At 37.7% G+C, this 24,354-nt stretch overlaps 2 pseudogenes; both read left to right on the forward strand.

Moving 5' to 3' along the window:
• The first annotated feature begins 1,430 nt into the window (after nt 1-1,430).
• Nucleotides 1,431-3,150, forward strand: LOC116483390 (heat shock transcription factor, Y-linked-like; annotated as a pseudogene).
• Nucleotides 3,151-9,038: 5,888 nt separating this feature from the next.
• LOC116484230 (KRAB domain-containing protein 5-like) lies at nt 9,039-21,456 on the forward strand (annotated as a pseudogene).
• The last annotated feature ends 2,898 nt before the right edge of the window (nt 21,457-24,354 follow it).

Raw genomic sequence — 24,354 nt, forward strand, 5'->3', positions numbered from 1 at the left:
TTAGAATTTTAATATGCCACCTCTCAACCATGAACATACAAAAATTCTTACTGTAAATGGGGCATGATTATTTTTCAAAGAGAAGAAATATTTTATTCAATTCTAAGATTAATTCACAAATTTGACTCCTGTTTTATAATGATAACTTTACATTGCAGGACACAAAGATTATTCCTTAAGAAATATGTTTTTAATAGATATTTGGTCCTTGGAACCAAATAATAAAATTTTCTGCTTAGACACACATACAAATTTATTTTACTTAAAACACTTTCTTGTTATTATTACGTTTTTAAATCTCCCACTCTCTGGGATCTCCTTATAAGTAGGTCACTTGCTTTTAAAATCTTACATAATTAACTTGTCAGATATTTACAGACATACCAAATGAAAATATTATTTATTCTATGATAAAAATAAAAAATGTTTTGAATAGATACATACATGAAAAACTTTTTATTCTGAAATCTAATCAGTTTTATTCATATTTGATTTTATTATAATTTTAAAGGTATGTTTCACATAATATAAAATTATATTATTCAACATTATATTATATTATTAAAACATTTCTATCATCAAACAGGAAACCCCATATCTACTTAACAGTTCTTTCTATTCCTCAGCCCCTGACAGCGATTAACCTACCTTTTATCTATATGGCCGTGTCTTTTTACCATATATGTTTTACACTGCATCGGTTTTCAATCCAACATACCAAGCTGAGAGAGTTTTTAAACTCATTTATTTTTATTTTTTTGCACCGTCCAATTACCAGGCCCTATGCTCCTCCCACCAATCTAGTCAGACTGTGTGTGTCAAGGAGAAAATTATGTTTATTTCAGGGATTGAGGATATTACTTATTTCCTTATTTATTTATTTATTTATTATTTTCTTAAGATGGAGTCTTGCTCTGTTGCCCAGGCTGGAGTGCAGTGGCGCGATCTCAGCTCACTGCAACCTCCGCCTCCTGGGTTCAAGTGATTCTTCTGCCTCAGCCTCCTGAGTACCTGGGACTACAGGCACATGGACCACACCTGGCTAATTTTTGTATTTTTAGTAGAGACAGGGTGTCACCATGTTGGTCAGGCTGGTCTTGAACTCATGACCTCGTGATCCGCCTGTCCCGGCCTCCCAAAGTGCTGGGATTGCAGGCGTGAGCCACCATGCCCGGCCCTCCTTATTAATTTAAAAGATTCTGCAGGCATGAAACTTTTGCAGAATAAACTGTGTAAGTAATCATTCTATATTTCATTTTTACCAGATACATTTCTGAGACTGGGAAGTAAACACTCTTGGCCAAATTTTTACGTTTGTTGCTAGGTGACCAAAGTCCTCTTGTGATGCCATTGCTACTCAGGTTGGAAACCACTGTGGTGACCTAGATTACTTTACCTGAGTAGACTACTGAAGCAGCATTTGAAGCTGCAGTCTTGAAACGCATGCAGGCTGGAAAAGTAGCTAAAGAATTACTTATTTGAGATGGCACATGTTTCTGCAGAAACTCAAGATGTTTCTCCTAAAGATGAATCAACTGGTTCAGAAGCCTCCTCTGGGTATCCATTGTGTGAACACATAATCCCTGGGGATTCAGACTTAAGGTCAATGACTGAATAAACGATTTTCAGGTTTTGCCACAAGGATCCTTGATAAAAAGGCCACATTACACTTTATGTCTCTGAGCCAGATAAAGATAATGATTTTCCTTCTCTGACCTTTCCCAGTAAACTTTGGAAAATAGTTGAAAGTGACCAATTCAAGTCTAATTCATGGGATAAGAATGAAACTTGCATAGTGATTAATGAAGAACTCTTCAAGAAAGAAAACTTGGAAATAAAGGCTCCTTACAGAATATTTCAAACTGACAGTATGAAAAGCTTAATTTGACAGCTCAGCCTTTATGGATTTAGTAAAATTCAACAGAATTTTCACAGATCTGCTTCTCTAGCCAACTTTCTGGCAGAAGAAAAAGACATTTCTGTTTTAAGCAAGGTATTCAAAATATTTCAGTTAGCACTTTGAGTATATATGTAATTTCATTTTATATATCAGTAACTATGTTAATATATGCAGTAAGATCAGATTTTAAAAATTATATCAAATATTAAGGTAAAAATTACTTGATTTTTTTGAAATTATTGAGTGCAGTTTGAGCATTAAACTTTCAGGTTTTAAGAAATGTTGCTAACAACATTCAGTCTTACCAGTGAACTCCAAATAAAGATACCAAAGCCACTTAGTGAAATGTTACTATTAAATGTACAACATGTTTTCACTTGAGGGCTTCAAAACTTGAGTGTTTTTTTTTCTCAACAAGCATGTTCTTAAAATAGTAAACAATGTTCATTCATTATTTGATGATATTAACTTTGTGTGATAAAATAGAAATCTGAGATTGTATGTGTTATGTTTGTTATTGTCACTTGTCTCTTGGTTTAAAATGGCACTGAATTACCTTCTCCTTGGTTTTAGTTAAAGTTGTATTATCATCCAAATTTCAAACGTGGCTGTTCCCAACTTTTAATAAGTACGAAAAGAAGAATTAGGATTAAAAACGCTTCTCTTGTATCTACTTCTCTGAATATTTCAAGAAACACTTTAGAGCAGGGGCTAACACAGATAAACATAATTCTGTCTTAGCTGCTGAAGCTAGTGAAGGAAGTTCATTTTCAACATCTACAAATTTAAATATGACTCTAACAAGGAAAACTTCTGTCAGCCAGGGAATTGCTGGTTCACCTGACCCAATTAGAAGTGGTTTCCCTCCTCTTCCATTTCAACCTCAGTTGGACAATCAGAACAAATTACAACAAATCAACATGCTATTTTAAATCAATTGATGAATATTCATATGCACTCTCATAGCACCGACATGTAAGCAAATGGCCACATTGTGAATTTTGTTACAACCACAGCTTCTCAATACTACATCATATCTCCCTCCTTTGGGGCTGATAGTGAAACCATCTACTTTTTCCAACCAGATATCCTGAGGTATTAGCCAATGAGCCTTCTCATTCTAACCTGCTACCAGCAGGCAACCTGTGGTTGTAAATGACTGCGAATAGCTGAAACATCAGTTGCCTTTCGTTACAGGCCAGCTCTTCAACCATCTTTACTGGAAAAAATATCACCCTAGTTACAACTGATCTTCCACCAAAAGAGTACCAGATTATGCATGACAACAGAGACTGAAATTTATCTTGACAAGAACATTAAAAATTCCTGCAATTCTCTTACTGAACAATAAAATTACACGTTGACCTTTATGGTTGCTTTTCCTTTATTTCTAAAAATATGGTTAGGAGTAAAATGGGGCTTTGTTTTAGTGGCAGGCTACTGTACCGCATTAAAAAAAATATGCGGGCTTTTTTATCATTTGATGGGAAATTTGACATGGCCCTTTGTAAGCTTGTTTATTTCACTATCTAAAGAGGAAGAAATAATAGAGTGTTTTAGTCCATTTGCTGCTGCAACAACACAATACCACTGACTGGGTAATTTGTAAGATGACTTATTTTGCTCATTATTCTGAAGGCTGGAAAGTCCAAGGGGCTGCATCTGGTGAGATCTTCTTTCTATGTTGCAACATGGCAGGAGGGCATCCTACGGTAAAGGACATGTGATAAACAGAAAATCAGGGCCAAACTCATCCTTTGTTCCAAAGCCCACTCACACAGTAACTAACCTGTTCGCCAGATAATGCTATCAATCCGGCCATGAGGGTGCACACTCATGATTTTGTGGTTTCTAAGTCCACAGTCAACATTGGCTAATTCACATACATATGTTTATATATCAAAACCACGGCAGCAGGCAAGGGAAAAAGAAGGAATTGGAGTTAGAAAAGAGTAATAACTGACTTCTCAAGTAGTCTGGCATAAATCAAATGAGGGCCTAAATTAGGATGGCACAAAAAGAATAGATGTGCACACACACACACACACACACACACAGAAAATCTAGAGAAACGTTAACACACACTATATACGTCAGTATTTTCTCACTTTTTCTCAGTTATTTTAAACCATGTCCACAGGATGTTAAGATATATACCACATTTTAGTTCTCAAAACTGTATTTTCAGAGGGTGCTGTGATATACACGGTTAAATGCTGAACATGAAGAATGTTAAAAAGAAAAAAAAAATTGGGACAAACATGGTGGCTCACGACTGTAATCCCAGCACTTTATGAGGCCGAGGCAGGTAGATTGCCTGAGGTCAGGAGTTTGAGACCAGCCAGGTCAACATGGTGAAACCCTATCTCTTCTAAAAATACAAAAATTAGCCAAGCATAATGGTGGGCACCTTTAATTCAAGCTAGTCTGGAGACTGAAGCCAGAGAATGGCTTGAACCCAGGAGGCAGAGATTGCAGTAAGCCAAGACAAAAACTTCCCCCCAAAGCCCAGTTTTTATAGCCAAAGTCTAGGAAAGGAACATTTTACTAAGACAAAGATAATTTTTATAATAACTATCCTACTTTAGCCAAACTACACAGCACAAAACAAAGGAAATTTAAAAACCTAGCCAGGACAACAAAGTCCAAGTCAGAACATCCATTGTACCAGGCAGTAATGAAGCCTCCCGATCCCCTGCTGGAGTGGAATTGGAGAAGGCAGAGTAAAGAGCTAGAGTTTTCAATCCCGCCATGTAGTAACAAGACACCCTTCCCCTCCTAGACAGCGAGGTACAAGTAAGGCCTAGGGTGAAGCTAGAATCTGGATATTTATTTGTCAGTAATGAGGGGCCCTGCCTTTTGTGTCAAAGAGAAAAAGGGAAATTGGAATTGTGCCCCTACTTGACAAGCAAACCCTTTCCTCTGTTAGGTTGATTTCAGACAAAGCCAGCTACACATGAAAAATAGAATGTCATAATAAGATCCAGAGTCTCCTAGTAGTCTCCCGAATGTGTAACTTGAAAATAAAAATCTCTCATCTTGGCAAGAAATAGGAAGCCCTGCACATCAATGAAATAACATGATAAATATCAACACAGAAATTTCAGTGCTATTGTTACAGGATCACTGAGATGTTGATTTTTCTGGCAGGAAACCTCTGTGGCCATGGCGCCTTTGCATAAGTTCTTGTCCTGCATGCAGGAAGAATGAGGTACACAGAAAAGCAAAGGGTGAAGAAGAAGAAGAGTTCTATTTAGTGTTAAAAGAGCTCAGAGGAGTGGGTAGCTCCTCTCTATAGGCACTGTGCTTCTTACCTGCCCTCCCCACTATCCTACATTATCCTGTCACCAGGCTCCAGTGGGGAGTTAAGCATCTACCACCACCCAACCTCCTAGGCACTGGAGTATTCAGTTCTCAGCAGAAAGGAGGACCTGGAGAGGGTGTCTTCTCTCTGCAGGCAAGTTCTTTAAATGTCTCTGCAGGTCTCTGAAGCTCTCTGCTGCAGCTGCTGCTCTCAGCAGAGAAGGTACTGCTCTCTGCAGCTGGTCCTCCCATTGTCCCCAGCTATCAGCAGGAAAAGTACTCTTTTCTGTAGCAGATTGGCTTTTTAGTCTCTTCATAAGTTCTTTCACAAAGTGAAGTTTTAAATTTAGATTTGATCCAGTTTATCAGTTTTCCTTTTATGTCTTATACCTTTGGTATAAAATGTAATAACTCTTTGCTACACCTAAGAGGCTTGAATTTTCTTTATGATTTTTTTCTAAAATGTTTCATAAAAAGTGTTATAATTTTATATTACATTCAAGTTCGTAAGCATTTTGAGTTAATTTCTGTAGTGTGAGTGAGGTTTATGTTAAGGCTTTTTTTCTTTAGCCTATTGATGTCCAGTTGCCCTAGTACCATTTGTTGAAAGGCTATTTTTCCTCCACTGATTTGTGTTTGCCAGCTTTGTGATATATCAATTGGTAATAGCCATACCAGTGTGGCTCTATTTCTGGGCCTTCTCTTTGGATCCATTTTTATATGAATCTATCCCTATGCCAATACCACACTGTCATGATTACTTTAGCTGTGTGTAAGTCCTTGAAATGCTGATGGATTCCTCCCACTCTATACTTCTTTTTCAAAATTGTCTTAACTATCCAAGGATGTAAGTTTGCTTTGTTTGCAAAAATTCTTGCTGAGATTTTGATAGGAATTGCATCAAATATATAGACCAAGCTAGGGAAAACTAACACAACATATTCAGTCTTCCCATCCATGAACATAGTGTATCTCCCTTTATTTCTGCTTTGGTTTCTTTCACCAGTGTTTTATATGTTTCAGCATACTTTACGTATATGTTTCAGCATTACACTTTACTCTTCGTTCTTCACCAGAACTTTTCTTTAAAGGGTAGGTCACAGTAGTGTTCATTAGAGAGGCAATAATTTTGACTTACTAAAACTAGTGTCACTGGTTATCACTTCAACTTCCGCTTTCTTTTTAGGTCTAGTTCTGATTTTCCCCTGCTTCTTCTAAAATTTCTTTTTCATCTTCTGCTTTGACTCGCGGTCTTTGCCTGAAATAACTAGGTGTGTGCTTACTACTCCTTCCTTTATTTGCAGCAGAGATTGCCAGATCCCATATCTGTTTTGTTTTGTTTTAATGTACAACAAAGCATTTCATGTTCTTTGGAGCAGTTGTAGATGGTACTGTTGCTAAACTGGGATACTGCTGAGCTGTGGCATGGGGAAGTAGCAGATTGCTGACCAGTTTAGGTTCACTTCAACTGTTCAGTGCCTAGGAGGTTGGGTGGTGGTAGATGCTTAACTCCCCACTGGAGCCTGGTGACAGGATAAGGTAGGATAGTGGGGAGGGCAGGTAAGAAGCACAGTGCAATGAACCCTACTTAGATCTGGCTCTTTAAAAACTGTTGTCGTTGGGTTGACCTGGATGCTCAGCTTGCTACTGGACTCGGCTGACACTGGTTAGGGAATTGGAATGCTGTCCTCTGTTCATGCCAGGTGGGTAATAAAAGATTAGATGCCTACTCTGCCTTTAGAGGGAATCAGAGCATCACTGATCTGGGAGAAGCTTGTCTCTCTACATGGCTCCACAGAAACTGCTGTAGTAGTTTTTTCTGTGGTGTTTGTCTGGAATAGCTTGGTTGTCTGGAATAGCTTGGTTATTCCCATAGAAGGGTTTTGAGCGGTTGTGTGTGGTTAGGTCATCCTCTCCTGTTCCTTTGGCTGGGAGAGAACAGGATTTCCTTGAAGTCTGTGCCTAATTGAGATTCTGTATTGGAAGCTTCTACAGTCCATCACCTGGGATACATTGAAGGAAATAAGAAAATCCAGTAAATTTACCATAGTATCACTCTTCAATTCCTAAAGACCCTAGACAAGCTGTCTTCCTCTTTGTACCTTTCAGAGTCTGTCTTTGTTTCTTGTTATTATGTCTGTGGTGTTTTAGCTGTTCCGAGGAAACACTGGGGTATTGCATTGTAACTGGAAGTCCTAGGAAGGCTTTTAAAGTACCATGCAAACCAAATCCCATAAAGCAAAATGTGGGAAGATATGATTACAGAGAATAAAATAATATGATATATCTACAGTGAAGTGATTTTATAAAATAAAGTCTTCACTAAAATTAAAAAATCTCAAAGAAGTCTTTATAATATATGTGAAAAAGCCAATGATTTTTAACACATAAATAATATAGGTCAATGAAGACCTGATGAAATATCTGCCATACACTTGGGAGAAAAAGAATGTCAGCACTGCTTCCAAAAAATATAACCAAAAACGTGTTCTTTTTCAACTGCATCAGAGATGTAGTAATAACACCTTCCTCATAGGTTTTATTTGTTAAGTAACACATGATTTAATAGAAACCAAGCACTCATTTCTAGGTCTCTGTTGTAAAGTGAACAATTGCAAAAGCAACTCTTATGAAAGCCAGAGATTACGAAAGAAAATTCTTTTTTAAAAAATCAAACTGGGTATCAAGAAAGAAAACAGCTCTGAGGTTTGGACTCCAATACTATTAATTTGAGATTAAACTTGGCAGTTCATTGAAATAGTTAATTGAGAAGTAAATTTGGATATATTCCCAAGAAAGAGACCATTTCTGTGTCCAATGGGGCTGGGCTACCTGCCTAAATAATTGGTGAAAGAAAGGGTTGTTTAGACGTTTAGCTGAAATATTTGTGTCAATATGGAAAGTCATTGCCCATGGATACTAGGATCTAACACAGAATGAAGTTTTCATTCAAAGCCATGAGAAGAAAGATTCATATCACAACCTCTGACCTGTGTGATATTCAAGACTGAGGCTAGATTTTTCATATTACCTATATTATATAACTACCTGAAAAGCAGAAACTGGTATAACATACTAGATTGAACAATTAAGTTCTTAAAAACCTGGAAAGATTAACATAAAACTGCCCCCCCCAAGAATAAATTTACATTTAAGAACTTAAGATTGCTTACCACCTCAAAGGCAACATTACTAATTCATGGATGGACATTCCATGCCCTAAGAGATAGCCAAGGAAGACACACTTAAGGGTCACACTCAAGGATAAAAAGTGGAATCAAAAAGGTCATCATAATAAGTAGTTTAGGTGTTCTCTGAGACGAATAAATGGGATCTAAAGGCAAAACAGGTGGGTAGGAGGACAAAAATACATTTTTTTAAATAGACAATTATTCGTCATTGAAAAATGAACCATATACTAAAGGAACTCAATTTTTGTTTGTTTGTTTCTTATATAGTAGATTCAGCACAAATATAGAAAGAATGAGTAATTTCCTAAGTAGATCTGAAAGTAAGTTTGCCAGGTGTAGGGGGAAAATTCAAGAATTTAAATATCACATTTCAATTTGAAATTTGATAATTTGTTGACAAAAAAACAAAGAATTTATTTTGAGTATAAACCTGTCCCATGCAATATTTAGAATAGTGCTAAATTACTAGAATATTGAAAATTATAGTAAAGGCTATTTGTTGCTTATTTAAAATGATAATGTTACTGGTAATCCTGTATTATATCTGGTGACTATACATAAAAGAGAAGTTAGGAAAGATGAACTCAACACTTTTATATATTCATAAGAAACACTAGAAGACAAAAATGTATAAAAAGGGCAACATGCAAATTATGAAAATAATCTCTACCCAGGATATTATTCCACGTAAGTTATCATTTAATAACATTTAATAACATTTTTCAACTCATGAAGATTATGCCAATATTAAAGACTTATGAAAAGGCCACGGAAAACAAGTATAAAAGTTTTTTTTTTTTTAGCAAACAGAAAAATAATTCTCAAAATGAAAGAGGTATGCAAGAATTTTTTCTAAGAGGGCTAGAAATATGTTTTAGCTTGTTTAAAAAAAGTCAACTAACTGGGTCCTTCTGATTAACTACAGAAAGTAGAGAAATATGGTGATTAATGTCAAAAGCAGGAAAAGAAATAAATATGAGTAAGAAAAGTAAATCAATAAAATTAGAAAAACAGGTGGCAGGTGGGGAGACAGAGAGAAAAACAAAAGCAGATAGCAGGAGGCAAAGGCAGAGACAAAAAAATCTAGGTTAAATAAAAAACTGTCTAAGCAGGTATAAGTTATGTAGATGAAAGAGTAACCATATTAGATGTAAACTGTTTAAACTTATGTTTAAACATTAGATTAGATTGGTAAAAATTTTCTTCTGCCTAGGAATAATCACACTGAAATATTGAAAATAAAGGTTTAGAGAAAACTAACAAGTATTTATCAAAAAAGTTAGGCCACTCATATTGTATTAGGCAAAAGAGAATTTTAGAAAAAATGCAAGGAATAAAGAGGGACAATTATAGATAAAAGGTGACAGACAAAATATGAAATATCAAAATATGAAAAAAATTTAAAGATAATATAACAGTCACAAATTTAAATGCCTCAGTATCATTGTCTCAATATATGCCTGAGGCAAATTTGATGGACATCCATTTATGTAGACAAATCCCAATTGTAGTGAGAGGTGTTTAATGTATCAGTCATCTAGACTGACGAGTATACAGACATTATTTAGTGGTTAATTAAAATACTTTGCAATGTTTGTGTACTAACTTTTCATCAGCCTTTTAATGTGAAGCCAACTAGTATAGCATGCTTTAATGATTTGACAGCTCTGCTAGTAGAGCAAGAATTAATACGGAGTAGCCCTCATCCTCTTTAAAGTCAAGTCCATCTAATATAACTAGCACCTCGCTTTGCCTTCTCACATGCTCACTAGCCATCGTGCTTACCCTTCCCTTCAAGATCCACTTTCTCATGATACAGTTTTCTAACTGGGCTTACTTGGATGCTAGCAAAATGCAGGCTTACCAGGATATCAAAGCAAAGAAAGAACAGGAACTGCAAGATATCCAGTCTCAGTACAAATAATAACTTAATTTTTACACATAAATATTTGCCACAGTGTTTCAGCCAATGCATTTACAGCTCTGACACATCATCAGACAACTGCTCTGCAGTACAGATGCCTATCCCACCAAACTATCGTAGACGTTCAAACACCTCGCTTTATGTCTCAAGCTGCTGGGCTTTTTCTTTAGAGCAAATACTGGCAGTTTCATGTTAGTCATTTTAAAAGGCAACACTTTGACAAAATGATTGTTCATACTTTGGAAAGTTGTGGAAGGTTCATATTTATTGCTAGAGGATTTCTACCAAGACACTCTATGGAATGTGTTATACTCCTTGATAGGTAACTGTGACATGCCAGCATCAAAAGATGAGACCATAAATTCACATATATGCCATCTATCCTAAAATAAGTATTATCTACATAGAAAATAAAATGAAATTGGTGTGAAGTTCCAATTCTGACAGCTGGCATTTGTTAAACTTTGGCTCAAAGATAATCTGATTCTCATACTGACTTTACAAATTATCTTTTCTTCCCAAGTCCAGGGCCAATTAACTTCCTGAGCCAATAAGAAAATATTTTTCAATAATGCTAATATTAGCTACAATTCTGCTGACTCGACTACTAAAGAACTTGATTATGACTCATTGACAAGCCTTCCAGAAACAATTTTATAATCTATTACTAAAGAATCTGGATTCTGACTCATTGAAAATCTTCCAAGTGCAATTTTATAATAGGTCTTATTTCAACAAAATACTGATCCAGTTTTCATTATCCTTGGGAAATACATGTCAGCTCTGTCTTAAGGAGTATTTGTTTTAAATTTCTAAGAATTTATATTATAACCAGAGACCCAAATATCTTTCACAGAATTTTGTTCCATAAATGTTTTTCTTAATTAAGAAGTGTTACCTTATTAAAATGAGCACCATTTTAAACCATTTTTTAGTGGTCTGGGTAAAGAGTTTCATACCAACTCTCTAAAACCTAATTTCAAACTGACCACAGACTTCTAATCTTTTATTTTTATAGATTTGAAGACATAATTTAAATTAGGGTTGGTATTTCTTTTTGTCTTATCTAAATCTTAGTTTCCTGGAATAATAAAGTTTGATGTTCAGCAAGAAAACTGCTTGAGTTTAAGCCATTTTCACAAGAAAGTTTACTTCTTCATTATTGTGTTCCAGACATTAAGTGACTATAGGTACTGGGTATCAGTGAGCGTAAACTCCGTGTTGTTCATTATGAAATAATCTAACAGGTTAGTAGATTTACTAATATGAAATAATCCTAACAGGTTTCTGTGAACTTCCCAACATAACCACTTGCCAATGTATTTGCTTGTCAGAATGTTCTTGTACGAGAAAGAATTAACTTTGTGTACAAAACTGGATTTCCCAACAGGAAAATCAACAACCCAGTGACAGTGAAGAATTCAACTGGCTTGTTGACAATCATCTGAAATCTATTGAAATATCAAAGATTTAACACCAAGACTTTAACAAATATTCACAAAATTTACTAAGCCCTCTCAATTAACTGTTCAAAATATTACACTTCCAGATTTGAAGATGACATTAACAAAAATAATCAATAGGCTATATACAAACATAAAGATTTCTTAAGCTGGAAAGAACCTTAGTGATGACAGGCTCTACATGCTTATTTTACACTTACAAAGTGGCTACAAAGTGAGACAGTCTAAATCAGGGCCATAGCCAGGACACCAGTTTCTGGGCTCTTAATATTCTTTTATCTCTACTCTTTTACTAAAAATGAGGTTTTCTAAATCTGAGGCAATCAACAGAATGAGTGAATTTACAGAAAAATAACATCCTTGTACTCCATATAAAGGAAGAAACAAATTTTTAAAAATCACTTAAATTTCTTAAGTTAAAAATTTCTTTATGAGCTTAGCTCAAACTTTGAAATTATTAGTCATATTGAAATTTTTAAAAAGTAAACAGCTCTAGCCAGAGCATGGGGTTAAGGCTTCACTGCCCTGTGCCCACCACTCCGGGAGGCTTAGGTGATTCTGTCACAGCCTCTGTCGGTCTGTGACCTGCTGGCATTGAATGATTTATATCTAAGACTCCAGGACACCCCTGAAGCCGAGAAATGATCTTGTCTATTATTCTGGGTGGAAACATCCCTGTTTTTTAAATTAAATTTCTCGCATGATTCTACAGTGAGGCCAGGGTCAAGCATGAGGGCTTCCAGATACTTTAGTGAGAGGAGCTCTTAACATTCAGGGAGGTGGCCATAGTATTCTCTCCAGAAGAGTGGAAATGCCTGGACCCCTCCCAGCAGAATTTCTATAGAAATGTGATGTTGGAGAACTACAGAAGCCTTGCCTACCTGGGTGTTGCTATCTCTAACCAGACCTGATCACTGTCTGGAGCAAAGAAAAGAGCCCTACAATGTGAAGATACATGAGACAGTACCCAAACCCTCAAGTACGTGAGAGTGAAAGGAGGAGATCACACAGGCAGGGGGACCAAAGGTAAATAAGGAAGCCAGGACTTATAATGTAGTTTGGAAAGCTCTGCTCCAATGAAAAGGTTGAAGTTTTTCTTTTACAGATTCAGAGAAAGGAACAACTTCTGTCTCATGCTCTTAAATCTTTTAAGAATCATTTTTTTTCTTTAGTAGATCTCCCTTCAAGTCTACAGTGAGAGCCAGTTGCCACTTTATCACTTATAAAGGGCTGTATGATCTGACTGCTCTTCCATTGCGTTTGGAGACACAGGAATATTTGTGTTTTTGAGGCGCTCTATGTTAAAGTAGCTTTTTCAGATATTCTTTTTGCCTCATGTCTAAACTGTGTGAGGTGAGTAGTGGACATACTGGGATTTGGGTTCAGAAATCCCTGGAGCTCCAGGGACAGATGTTGCATCTTTCTGCATAATAATTTTTAATCTCGTAGAGGTTGTAAATGTGATTCCACAAAAATTCTTACTCAGCAGTTTCATCAAAACAATAAACATTTTTCTAAATATGAAAAAAGTAATGTTGTTTTCCTTCATAATTTTATCATTTTAGTATAAACTTAGATTTGTAATTTAAACTTATATGTGCATATTTTCAAATTGTATTTTAAAGAATGGGTGTCCAACATTTTGACTTCCCCAGGCCACATTGGGCCACACATAAAATACACTAACACTCATGACAGCTGATGAGCTTAAATAAAACAAACAAACAAAAAAACAAAAAACAGCTTCGTGTAGTTTTCATGATATTTTTCACCACAGATAAGCAAAAAAGTCATCTCATTTAAAGGGTTGGTTAGTTGCACAACACTGGCTGAAAGTATCTACTCACCTTCTAGATTTCTTAAATGCCTTATGTCATTAATGAGCTTAGAACACTGCTAAACATATATTAAGCCATTATTATTTTATTTTTTAATAACTATTATGCTATAATTTTGTTTTATTTAGTAGAAAGCCCGCTGGGACTGTGTCCGTGAGATATAGCTATATATAAAAATATGTACAGTGATACATATACACACACCTACATAAATTGTATTTCTGTATAGCTAGTTGATAGGTTCTTGGAAGCTGTAACTGTAAGTGAAGCAACATATTGCTCAAGAAAACAAAATTTTGCCACAGTTTAATTGATAAAAACAAAAGATATCTGAATGGCATATAGCAACACTCTTTCATTTAAAAAAATGCAGTTTTCAAGAACCTATTTTGAACATCATGAGAAGACTATGTGACTGTATTTGTGTCACATGGATTTTCAGATAAATAAAAATTGTATAACTCTATATTTAATGTGTACAATACAATAATTTGATACTTGTATACATTGTGAAATAAAATATAGTCGAGTTGATGAGCACATCTATTACCTCACATAGATAATCCTCTTTTGTAATAGGAACACTTAAGGTCTACTGTTGTGGCAGATTTTAAGCACACTTTACAGTATTACTAACTATAAACAATGCTATTTAGTGATCTAATAGTAATGTACATTAGCCTTCTTAGACTTGCTCAATTTATGACTATATTTGTACTTTTTGAAAAAAATCTCCTCATGTTCCCATCCTCGGGAGCTAACAACTACCCTTCCATTCTCTGCTTCTATGAGTTTACATTTTTAGATTCCCCATCTGAGAACATGTGGTTTCTTTGTCTTTCTGCATTTGGCTTGTTTCATTTACATAAATGAAACAGGTCTATCTGTGTTGTAAATGAATGTTGTACATTTCCTTCTCTCTTATGGCTGAACAGTATTCTCTGTATGTGTGTATTTTGTCTATCGTAAACAATACCACAATGAACATGGGGGCTGAAGATATTTCTTCAATGTACAAATTTTATTTCTTTTGGTAGTAGTATGCCCAGAAGTGGTATTACTGGATTATATGATGCTTCTGTTTTTTTATTGTTTTTTATGATGACTTTATCAATTTATATCTCACTGACAGCATACAGGATTTCCCTTGTATGTGTGTCTTTTTTTGTGGAATAGGATAATCTTTTGCCTATTTTTGAATGGGTTATCATCATTATTGCTTTGCTTTGAATTGCAGAAGTTTCTTATACAGTTAGGATATTGGCTGATTATACATGGCTTGCAAATATTTTTCTATCCTGTAGGGTTTAAGGAAAATTTGTTTTTACCTTTCCTGTGCAGAAGCTGTTTACTTTGATGCAGTCCCACTTGTTTATATTTTCTTTTGATGCTGTGATTTTGGTGTCATATCTAAAAAGCTGTTGCCAAGACCAATATCAACAAGGTTTTCCAATATGTTTTCTTCAGGAGTTTTAAGGCTTTATGTCTTACATTTAAGTCGTTTATTTTGACTTAAGTTTGGGGTATGGTAAAAGAAAATAATCTAATTATATTCTTTTGCTTGTGGATATCCAGTTTTTCTGGCACCACATTGACAAGACTCTACTTTCTGTATTGTATATTCTTGATGCCCTTGTCAAAGATTAGTTAACCTTGCATGCATGGATTGCTTCTGGGCTCTCTATTGTGTTCCATTGGTTTTTGTATCTGTTTTTATGCACATACCACATGCTTTTCAACACTACAACCTTTAAATAAAGTTTGAAATTAGAAAGTATGATGCTCCCAGCTTTGTTCTTTTTCAAGATTGCTCAGGTTATTTCAAGTTCTTTAAGGTTACACTTAAATTTTACAATTGTGTTTTCTATTACTGTGAAGCCACTAACATTTTGAATCGGTGGACCACTTTGGATAATATGGTACTTTGATAATATTAATTATTCTAATGGAACATATTTCTATTGATTTGGGTCTACTTTAATTTCTGTCATCAATATCTTATTGTATTTAAGGTACAAATTTTTATATCTTTTTGTATCGTCAAATTTATTTTTATTTATTTTATACTATTGTAAGTAAAAATTATTTCTTTTTTTGTGAAAATTTGTTGTTATGGTATGGAAATGCAACAAATATTTGTATGTTGGGCCAGGTGTGGTGCCTTATTTAACTAATCCCACTGCTTTCAGAGTCTGAGGCAGGTAGAACACTTGAGCCCAGCAGTTTGAGATGAGCCTGGGCAAACGAAAAAGGCCCTGTCTCAAAAAACCGCACAAGTATTTGTATGTAGATTATTTATCTTGATATTTTTCTAAATGTATTTATTAGTTCAAACAGTTAAAAAGAAGTAAACAGACACACCCATGAAAATCTTCGTGATAGAAAAATGGGGCGATATAGCTGTACTTGTAGTTGTATCACAGAATAAAAATGTCCCAATTTGTAACTGCATTTCTTTTTATACCAATGGATATGTCTCAACAAAACTAAGCTTTCTGGATTTTCAACATATAAAAACTGGTACTTACATTGGAACTTATTTTCAAAAGATGATTCAAATTTCTCATTATCTTTAAAAGCCAGCTTGTCCATATCTGAAAATTCACTTTTGTCTTGAACTTTAGGTTGTCCCTGGTAAAGAGTAGATTAGAAGGATAAAACTCATGAATGTGAAGTTTTAATAATGGAAAACCCAAGAGTACAAGTGGCAAAAAGCCTTTTGTTACTCAAGAACATGCTCCGCAATTTTTTTTTTCTCTGTCTTATAAAGAATAGCTCGACCTCACCGAGACCATGAGGCATTGTTCTCAGCAATTAATAACTGCTTACCCAGTTACTCCTTGTACTATTTCATGCTGTGAAGTAGGTACTACAGTTGTTAAAAGAGAATAATGTTGGACTCTGAATGCTATTCCTAGGAGTTTGGTTTCTCAATAAACACGAAACATTTGTGAAGAAAAACCCTGGACACTACCAGCATGAACCACCTGAGGTTGCAATATAGCACAACCTTGAGTGAGCAAAATAACCTAACTCAGCATATATGTGTGTCTTATCCTTCCTTTTGGCATATAACAAATATAAAAAAAAAAAATGCTGGCTGAGCGCGGTGGCTCACGTCTATAATCCCAGCACTTTGGGAGGCCAAGGAGGTGGATCATGAGGTCAGGAGATCAAAATCATCACGGCTAACATGATGAAACCCCATCTCTACTAAAAATACAAAAGTTAGCCAGGCATAGTGGTGCATGGCTGTAGTCTCAGCTACTCAGAGGTCTGATGCAGGAAAATCACACGAACCCAGGAGGCAAAGGCTGCAGGGAGCTGAGATTGCACCGCTCCACTCCATCCTGGCTGAAAGAGCGAGATTCAGTCTCAAAAAAAAAAAAAAAAAGAAGGAAAAAAAAACACTTTAGGACCATGACTGGCACTTGTTGCAGAGAGCTATATTAACATGCAGATGTTGAGGCTCAAGCCCAGAACTACGGAGTCACTTCTCTCTGCTGTGGGGCCCAGGTATGGGGAGGAGTCTGTTCATGACTCAAATCATAGCCTGGTGGACCCACTGGCCTAGTTCCTAAAAACATCCACTCCTTACAGTTTGAACAATCATACTCCAGAGCCTGGTGCCACGTTTGAATTTATTTCAATGATATTCAAGTGAGAACCTTATTCAGGCAGGGCAAAGTGGCTCATGCCTGTAATCTCAGCACATTGGGAGGCAGAGGTGGGTAGATTAACTGAGGTGAAGAGTTTGAGACCAGCCTGGTCAACGTAGTGAAACCCTATTTCTAATAAATATACAAAAATTAGCTGGGTAGGGTGGCACACACCTGAAGTCTCAGCTACATGGGAGGCTGAGGTAAGAGAAATGCTTGAACTTGGGAGGCAGAGGTTGCACTGAGCCAAGATCATGCCACTGCACTCCAGCCTGGGCAACAGAGTAAAACTCTGCCCCACTCACACACAAAAAAGTAGCTTATCTGTTTATATTTCAATGCCAAAATATTTTTAAGTGACTTTTTAATGATGTGTAAAATGGTTCCAACTTTAGAAATAACCTCCACTCATGTGCTTTCACAGATTTTGTACATTTGTGTTTTATCTTAATAAATTGAGTCTATTCACAGAACTATGAAAATGCTTATTAACATCATATTGCATGGTCTATATATCCAGTTTAGCAAGGAAGTATTATCTATTTATTTGCTAAAAGCCACCTTTTTCCCTCCAGGAAATTTAGATGGTTCTCAAAGATGAAACATCATTTTGAAGTCTCATTCCAAATTCTATACAGCCACACGGTCTGCAACAATTATCCCCCCACAAAAAATAAAAATAAAAATAAAAAAAAATCTGAGTAAAGCAAGTGAAGGCTGACAGAGTAAGTAACATGGTTCAGCTGAAGCCAACCAATCGGAAAGTTGTACTTACCCCACCTTCTGTTCTGGAGGGCTGGAGAAAAGAGGAATGGAGAGGATCTGACTCAACTCAGTGGCTGATGGCTAGGGCATTCTGTCAGGACAAAGACGGAGGGAAGCAACCTGTGATCTGCCCAGACCTAAGGTGCAGAAGGGAACAAGGCAAGAATATTAGTAATTGCATGAAGATACCAACGAGGTTTCTAAATAACTCTATTAGTGTGAAAATAAATCGTTATTCTTGCAAATAGCCAATTATGATGCCGAAGATCCACAAAATTAAGCAGCTAAATTAAATTGCAGTGGCAATAATAAAATGCATGCAACCAACAGGCAGCAAAAGAAAGGCAACTCTCAGTGCCTAAACACTTCTGTGTGCCAATAACACACTAGACCTTGCCAGTCTATCCTGCTGACCCTCACAGCAACCCTGTATCATGGGCAGGGGCTTACCTTCCAGATACATTTCTCTTTCAAGGCTTCTTTTTGCTTTTGGAAGGTACGTGGAGGAGAGGTGTCTGGAGGAAGTGCCTCTACATAACCTCGAGGCTGTACTGCCTGCCAGTGCTTCCAAGATGCCATTTCTTTCTCTTTAAGTGTTTTCAGTTGAGGCTGCTCAGAGAAACCTCTGTGCTCTGCAAAAATATGTCTTTCCAGGGAACGGGAAGTAATGTTTTTAAAAGCTCCCAGCAAGTGCAGAGAGATGGTGGGTTCTTTGCTGGTAGAGGGCTCTTGGCAGAGTTTTTAATGACTCTCTGATGGCAACTTCTGAAAGCATTTTCCAAGCTTTCAGCCTCTTGCTCAAGCTCTTTGACCCTTCCCTTAGTACTGGCTACAACCCTAAGGTCAGAATCAGAAGAACTACCCTCCACCCATCCATTTGGATGATTTGGGATCCTTGATGCAACCATAACTGCTAGAACTACTTCCTGTTTAAAAGAATTTTTCAAGAAATCCTGATGTGTATGACCATCGCAAGGCACCATGTTGCCACTTACTAATCCACTGACAGAATGATCGATCAGAGACTGCTTTGGATTGTAGTATACTTCATTCTCTAGGGTTGCAAAGTACAAAAAGCTAACTTGAAAAGTGAATGAACAAGCCAGAGAAGAAAATTAATATACTTGTGTATATTATTTTTTTGAAAAATGGAGAAGATAAATAATAAGGATAAACTTGCACATTAAACAGTTTCTGAAGCCATGGTAGTAATAACAACTAACAATTATTGAGAGCTTATTGTACCAGCTACAGCTTCATATGTCTTTTGTAACATGGTGTAATTTCAGAAACTGTTATGCACAATTTTCACATCCAAAAAGCTGTGAGAATCAAAAATTTGTTCATAACTTATTTGGTGGCAAACCTATTCAGACTTGAATTCATTTAGTTGAAAAGTTTGACCTGAACTGAGGTAAACCCTTTTATTATCTTTATTTATCCCAGCATGAATATTCATACAGTTGACTTGAAAATAATTAATGCATTTCACTAGAGCTGGCTGTTTAGAACTCCCATGCTGTGGATTTCATATGCTATGAAATCCGGCTTGAATTTAAAACAAGGAAGTAAGGGCCTTCATTCACAACAACACCGTGTCCAAGGAACTCTCACTGCTTCCACTTCATAGATGGGAAACTAAAGCTTACCGAACTGGGTCACATAGTTAGCAGGTCCAAGAGCTAATGGGCTTTCTTAATGCAAAGCCAGTGTGTGTGCCCCACTCTCTTGCAATGTCTTCCTATGACGCTACCAAAAAGAAGCTTACCCTCAGCAATGCATTCACGTGAAAGGGTTCTACACTCATTCAACTATTTTTATTAACATGAGACTATGATTTCAGTTGTGAGAAGTTTCACAAACAGAACTCAAAGGAAATGAGGAACAGAAAAACGTAAAAACAAGTAAAGAGATAAAAAATAAGTAAAGTAGTGGCAGAAGAGAGCAAAAGGCTGATGAGGAAAGAGTGCAAATGGGAACCAGAAAGGCTCAGAACAAGTATGAGAAATCAGTTGAACTGGTAATACATACACACTTTCTTTGAGCTTTAAAGCAACTGAAGAAGAAAGCATCTAAGCTTCATTATCATTATTATGAAGTAGGAAGGGGCAGAGATGTATCCATATTGAAGACACAATAATAAAATGATACCAATAACCATTTCTTGGGTGTTTTTTAGGTCTCAGGCACTGGACTGAAACCCATCTCATTTCTACGCCACTATAAAAAGGAATGAGATCATGTCCTTTGCAGGGACATGGATGGAGCTAGAAGCCATCATCCTCAGCAAACTAATGCAGGAAGAGAAAACCAAACACTCCATGTAGTCATTTATAATTGGGAGCTGAAAAATGAGAACACATGGACACAACGAGGGGAACAACACACACTGGGGCCTGTCAGGGGTGGGGTCGGGGGAGGGAGAGCATCAGGATAAATAGCTAATGCATGCTGGGCTTAATACCTAGGTGACAGGTTGACAGGTGCAGCAAACCACCATGGCACATGTTTACCTATGTAACAAACCTGCACATCCTGCACATGTACCTCAGAACTTAAAATAAAAATTAAAAAAACAAATTTGATGGCATGGGAAAATGGTGAAGACAGTGTTAGTTGGGAAAATCGTTTATGCCATTTTTCTCTTGCAAAAACTGGAATACATGGGCATATGTTGATGGGTTGGATGGTGTATTAGGCTATTCTTGCCTTGCCATAAATAAAATACCTGAGACTGGGTAATTTATAAAGAAAAGGGGTTGAATTGGCTCACAGTTCTGCAGGCTGTAAAGGAAGCATAACACAGGCATCTGCTCAGCCTCGGGGGAGGCCTCAGGAAGCTTCCAATCATGACAGAAGGTGAAGAGGGAGCAGGCATGTCACATGGTGAAATCAGGAGGAAGAGGGGGGGGAGGGGCAACACACTTTTAAATGACCAGATCGCATGAGAAGTCACACGCTGTCATGAGGACACTACCAAGAGAGATGGTGTTAAACCATTCATGATAAACCCACCCCCAGGATCAAATCGCCTCCCACCAGGCCACACCTGCAACATTGGGGTTTACAATTCAAGATGGGATTTTGGTGGGGACACAGATCCAAACTATATCAGATGATCAAACTATATCAGATTGATCTAAAGATAAATATTTAAAAAGGATTGGAAGGAAATGCATATATATATATATGGAGAGAGAGAGAGAGACCTGGTCTCGCTCTGTCGCCCAGGCTGGAGTACAGTGGCATTATCTTAGCTCACTGCAACCTCTGCCTCCCGGGTTCAAGCAATTCTCCTGCCTCAGCCTCCTGAGTAGCTGGGATTACAGCACAAGCCACAATGCCTGGCTAAATTTTTGTGTGTTTTTAGTAGAGACGGGGTTTCACCATGTTTGCCAGGCTGGTCTCAAACTCCTGATCCGCCCACCTCGGCCTCCCAAAGTTCCGGGATTAAAGGCATGAGCCACGCCTGGCTGAAATGCACCAAGATATTAATGGTGGTCATTCCTGTATAGAATTGAAGGTGGTCTTTTTCTTTAAAATTATCCTTTGCTTCTAAAAATCCCAAGATGAATACATTTCACTTTATAATAAATAGTAAGGAAACTCCAGTAAGTTACGTTTTAATGTGGGGGTGGTGCTGGCAACTGTCTTCCCCCAGATGCAGGAGAACAGACTTTGTCCAACTCATGCTGAATGGTGTTTGGAATTTTTAGTGATGCTGCCTCTTGCTACCCTCTCCTTCCTTTCTCTTTCCTCTACTTTCTCCTTGCAGAGAACATCACAATTGAGTCCGTCCCTGGTCCAGTTGGCTTCATTCTGGGGCCAACGTTGGCACCAAAGAACATTTGGTGGGAGGACAAAGAGTCACAAAATTTTAGAGCTGGAAGGGGTCTCAGAAAGCATCTACTCCAACACAGTTATTTATCTTGATGTCAGCCGGAAAAACAAGAAATATACAACAGAACATCCCAGTTTGCCATAATAAGCCATTATGGGTCTCTCAACCATGAAGTTGTCTGAGTCATTTTTGAAGCTATCTGTATTTCCAAGCCTGTTCCATTTCCATAAATCTGCTCCCCACTGTGTGAAACACAGGATGGAGGGGCCATGGTTTGATAGCAGCGCATGTGAGAAACGCCCAGAGGCTGCTCTGGTGCTGCCTGTGAGCTCTGTGTGAGTCAGCGATGTGTGGTGGTGGTCCCCGGCGAGAGTCACTTCTGCATGGTGGGCAGAAGCAGGGATTTCTGGCCAGCACTGAGCCAGCCTGGCTGTGGCTGGAGCAATGTGTTCAGCTGCTGATGGTGCAGTGCAAAAGGAACCGCCACAAGCTAGAGTCAGTCTCGGTTGCAGTGGCTGGCAGAACACAGGATATGTAGCCTAAACGGGGGAAGACTGGAGGTGAATTTGGGGCTGTTTTCAAATATCTGACTATGTAGATAAGTTAGATTTCACTGCAGCACCACTGAGGGCGAACCCTGTCTAGTGGTCGTTTGCAATTCAGTGAGGTGGGGGATCACCTGAGGTCAGGAGTTCGAGACCAGCCTGGCCAACATGGTGAAAACCTGTCTTTACTAAAAATCCAAAAAATTAGCCAGGCGTGGTGGCAGGCACCTATAATCCCAGCTACTTGGGAGGCTGAGGCAGGAGAATCACTTGAACCTGGGAGGCAGAAGTTGTTGTGAAGCAAGACCCCACCACTGCATTCCACCCTTGACAAGAAGAGCAAAATTCTGCCTCAAAAAGAAAAGAAAAGAAAGAAAAAGAAAAGAAAAGAAAAGAAAAGAAAAGAAAAGAAAAGAAAACCTTCTAGCAATGCAAGCATTCACTGAATAGGCTATTTTAGGAGGTAGTGAGTTCCCTGTCAGTGGGGCAAATGGAGACCAAATAGCCAGTTTTCAGGGGTGTGATAGAGGATGGAAGGCAGCAGGAAGAGGGTTGGATTTAGCAAGTTAACGTCCCGCTTAACTCTCCCTTCCAGGTCTGAGACCCTGAGATTCCTTTTTTTTTTTTTTTTGGAGGCATAGGCTGGCTCTGTCACCCAGGCAGTAGTGCAGTGGCATGATCCCAGCTTACTACAACCTCTGCCTCCTAGGTTCAAGTGATTCTCCTGCCTCAGGCTCCTGAGTAGCTGGTATTACAGGCATGTGTTACCATGCCCCTGGCTAATTTTTTGTATTTTTAGTAGAGACGGAGGTCTCACCATATTGCCCAGGCTGGTCTCAAACTCCTGAGCTCAGGTAATCCACCCACCTTGGCCTCCCAAAGTGCTAGGATTACAGGTGTGAGACACCGCACCAGGGCCCAGCTCTGAGATTCTCTCTTTCATTTTTTTTTGTTAACACTTTGTCTCATCCACAACAAGATGTGTACACATGTTCACAGCAGTTTTATACCTAACAGACCCAAGCTAGAAACAACTGAAATACCTTCAACAGGTAAATGGATAAACTGTACCAAGGTCCATATGGAATATTATTTAGCAATGAAAAATATCCAACTCCTGTTACATACCAAAGGGATGAATCTCAAAAACACAGTGATGAAGGAATTAATACAGCCTCAAAAATGCACTCAGAAGGCTGTAGAACAAGCTAATCTAGAGTGACAGAGAGCAGATCAGTGGTTGCCCAAGGTGGAGGATGCAGCTGAATGACTTTAAAGGGGTACAAGAGAGGCCGGGCGCGGTGGCTCACGCTTGTAATCCCAGCACTTTGAGAGGCCGAGGCGGGCGGATCACGAGGTCAGGAGATCGAGACCATCCTGGCTAACATGGTGAAACCCCATCTCTACTAATAAATACAAAAAATTAGCCGGGTGTGGTGGCGGGCGCCTGTAGTCCCAGCTACTCGGAGAGGCTGAGGCAGGAGAATGGCGTGAACCCGGGAGGCGGAGCTTGCAGTGAGCCAAGATCGCGGCCACTGCACTCCAGCCTGGGAGACAGAGCGAGACTCCGTCTCAAGAAAAAAAAAAAAAGAAAAAAAAAAAAAAGGGGTACAAGAGGTGATAGATATAGTCCCTATCTTGATAGCAGTGATGGTTACATGGGTGTCGTGAGTGTATACATTTGTCAAAATGTATGGAACTACACAATCACAATAGTTGCATTTAATTGTATGTAATTTACAAAAACAAAGCTGATTTTTTTAAGCATGCTTTGTACCCACGATGATTCATGGCCACTTTCATTCATTTGAAAAAACAAATTTTAAGCTATTTTATATTTTATTTTATTTATTTTATTTTATTTTATTTTATTTATTTTATTTTGAGACAGGGTCCCACTCTGTTGCCAAGGCTGGAGTTCAGTG

The sequence above is a fragment of the Hylobates moloch genome, unplaced genomic scaffold (genome assembly GCF_009828535.3).
Source record: "Hylobates moloch isolate HMO894 unplaced genomic scaffold, HMol_V3 SCAFFOLD_15, whole genome shotgun sequence".
In the NCBI taxonomy this organism is placed as follows: domain Eukaryota; kingdom Metazoa; phylum Chordata; class Mammalia; order Primates; family Hylobatidae; genus Hylobates; species Hylobates moloch.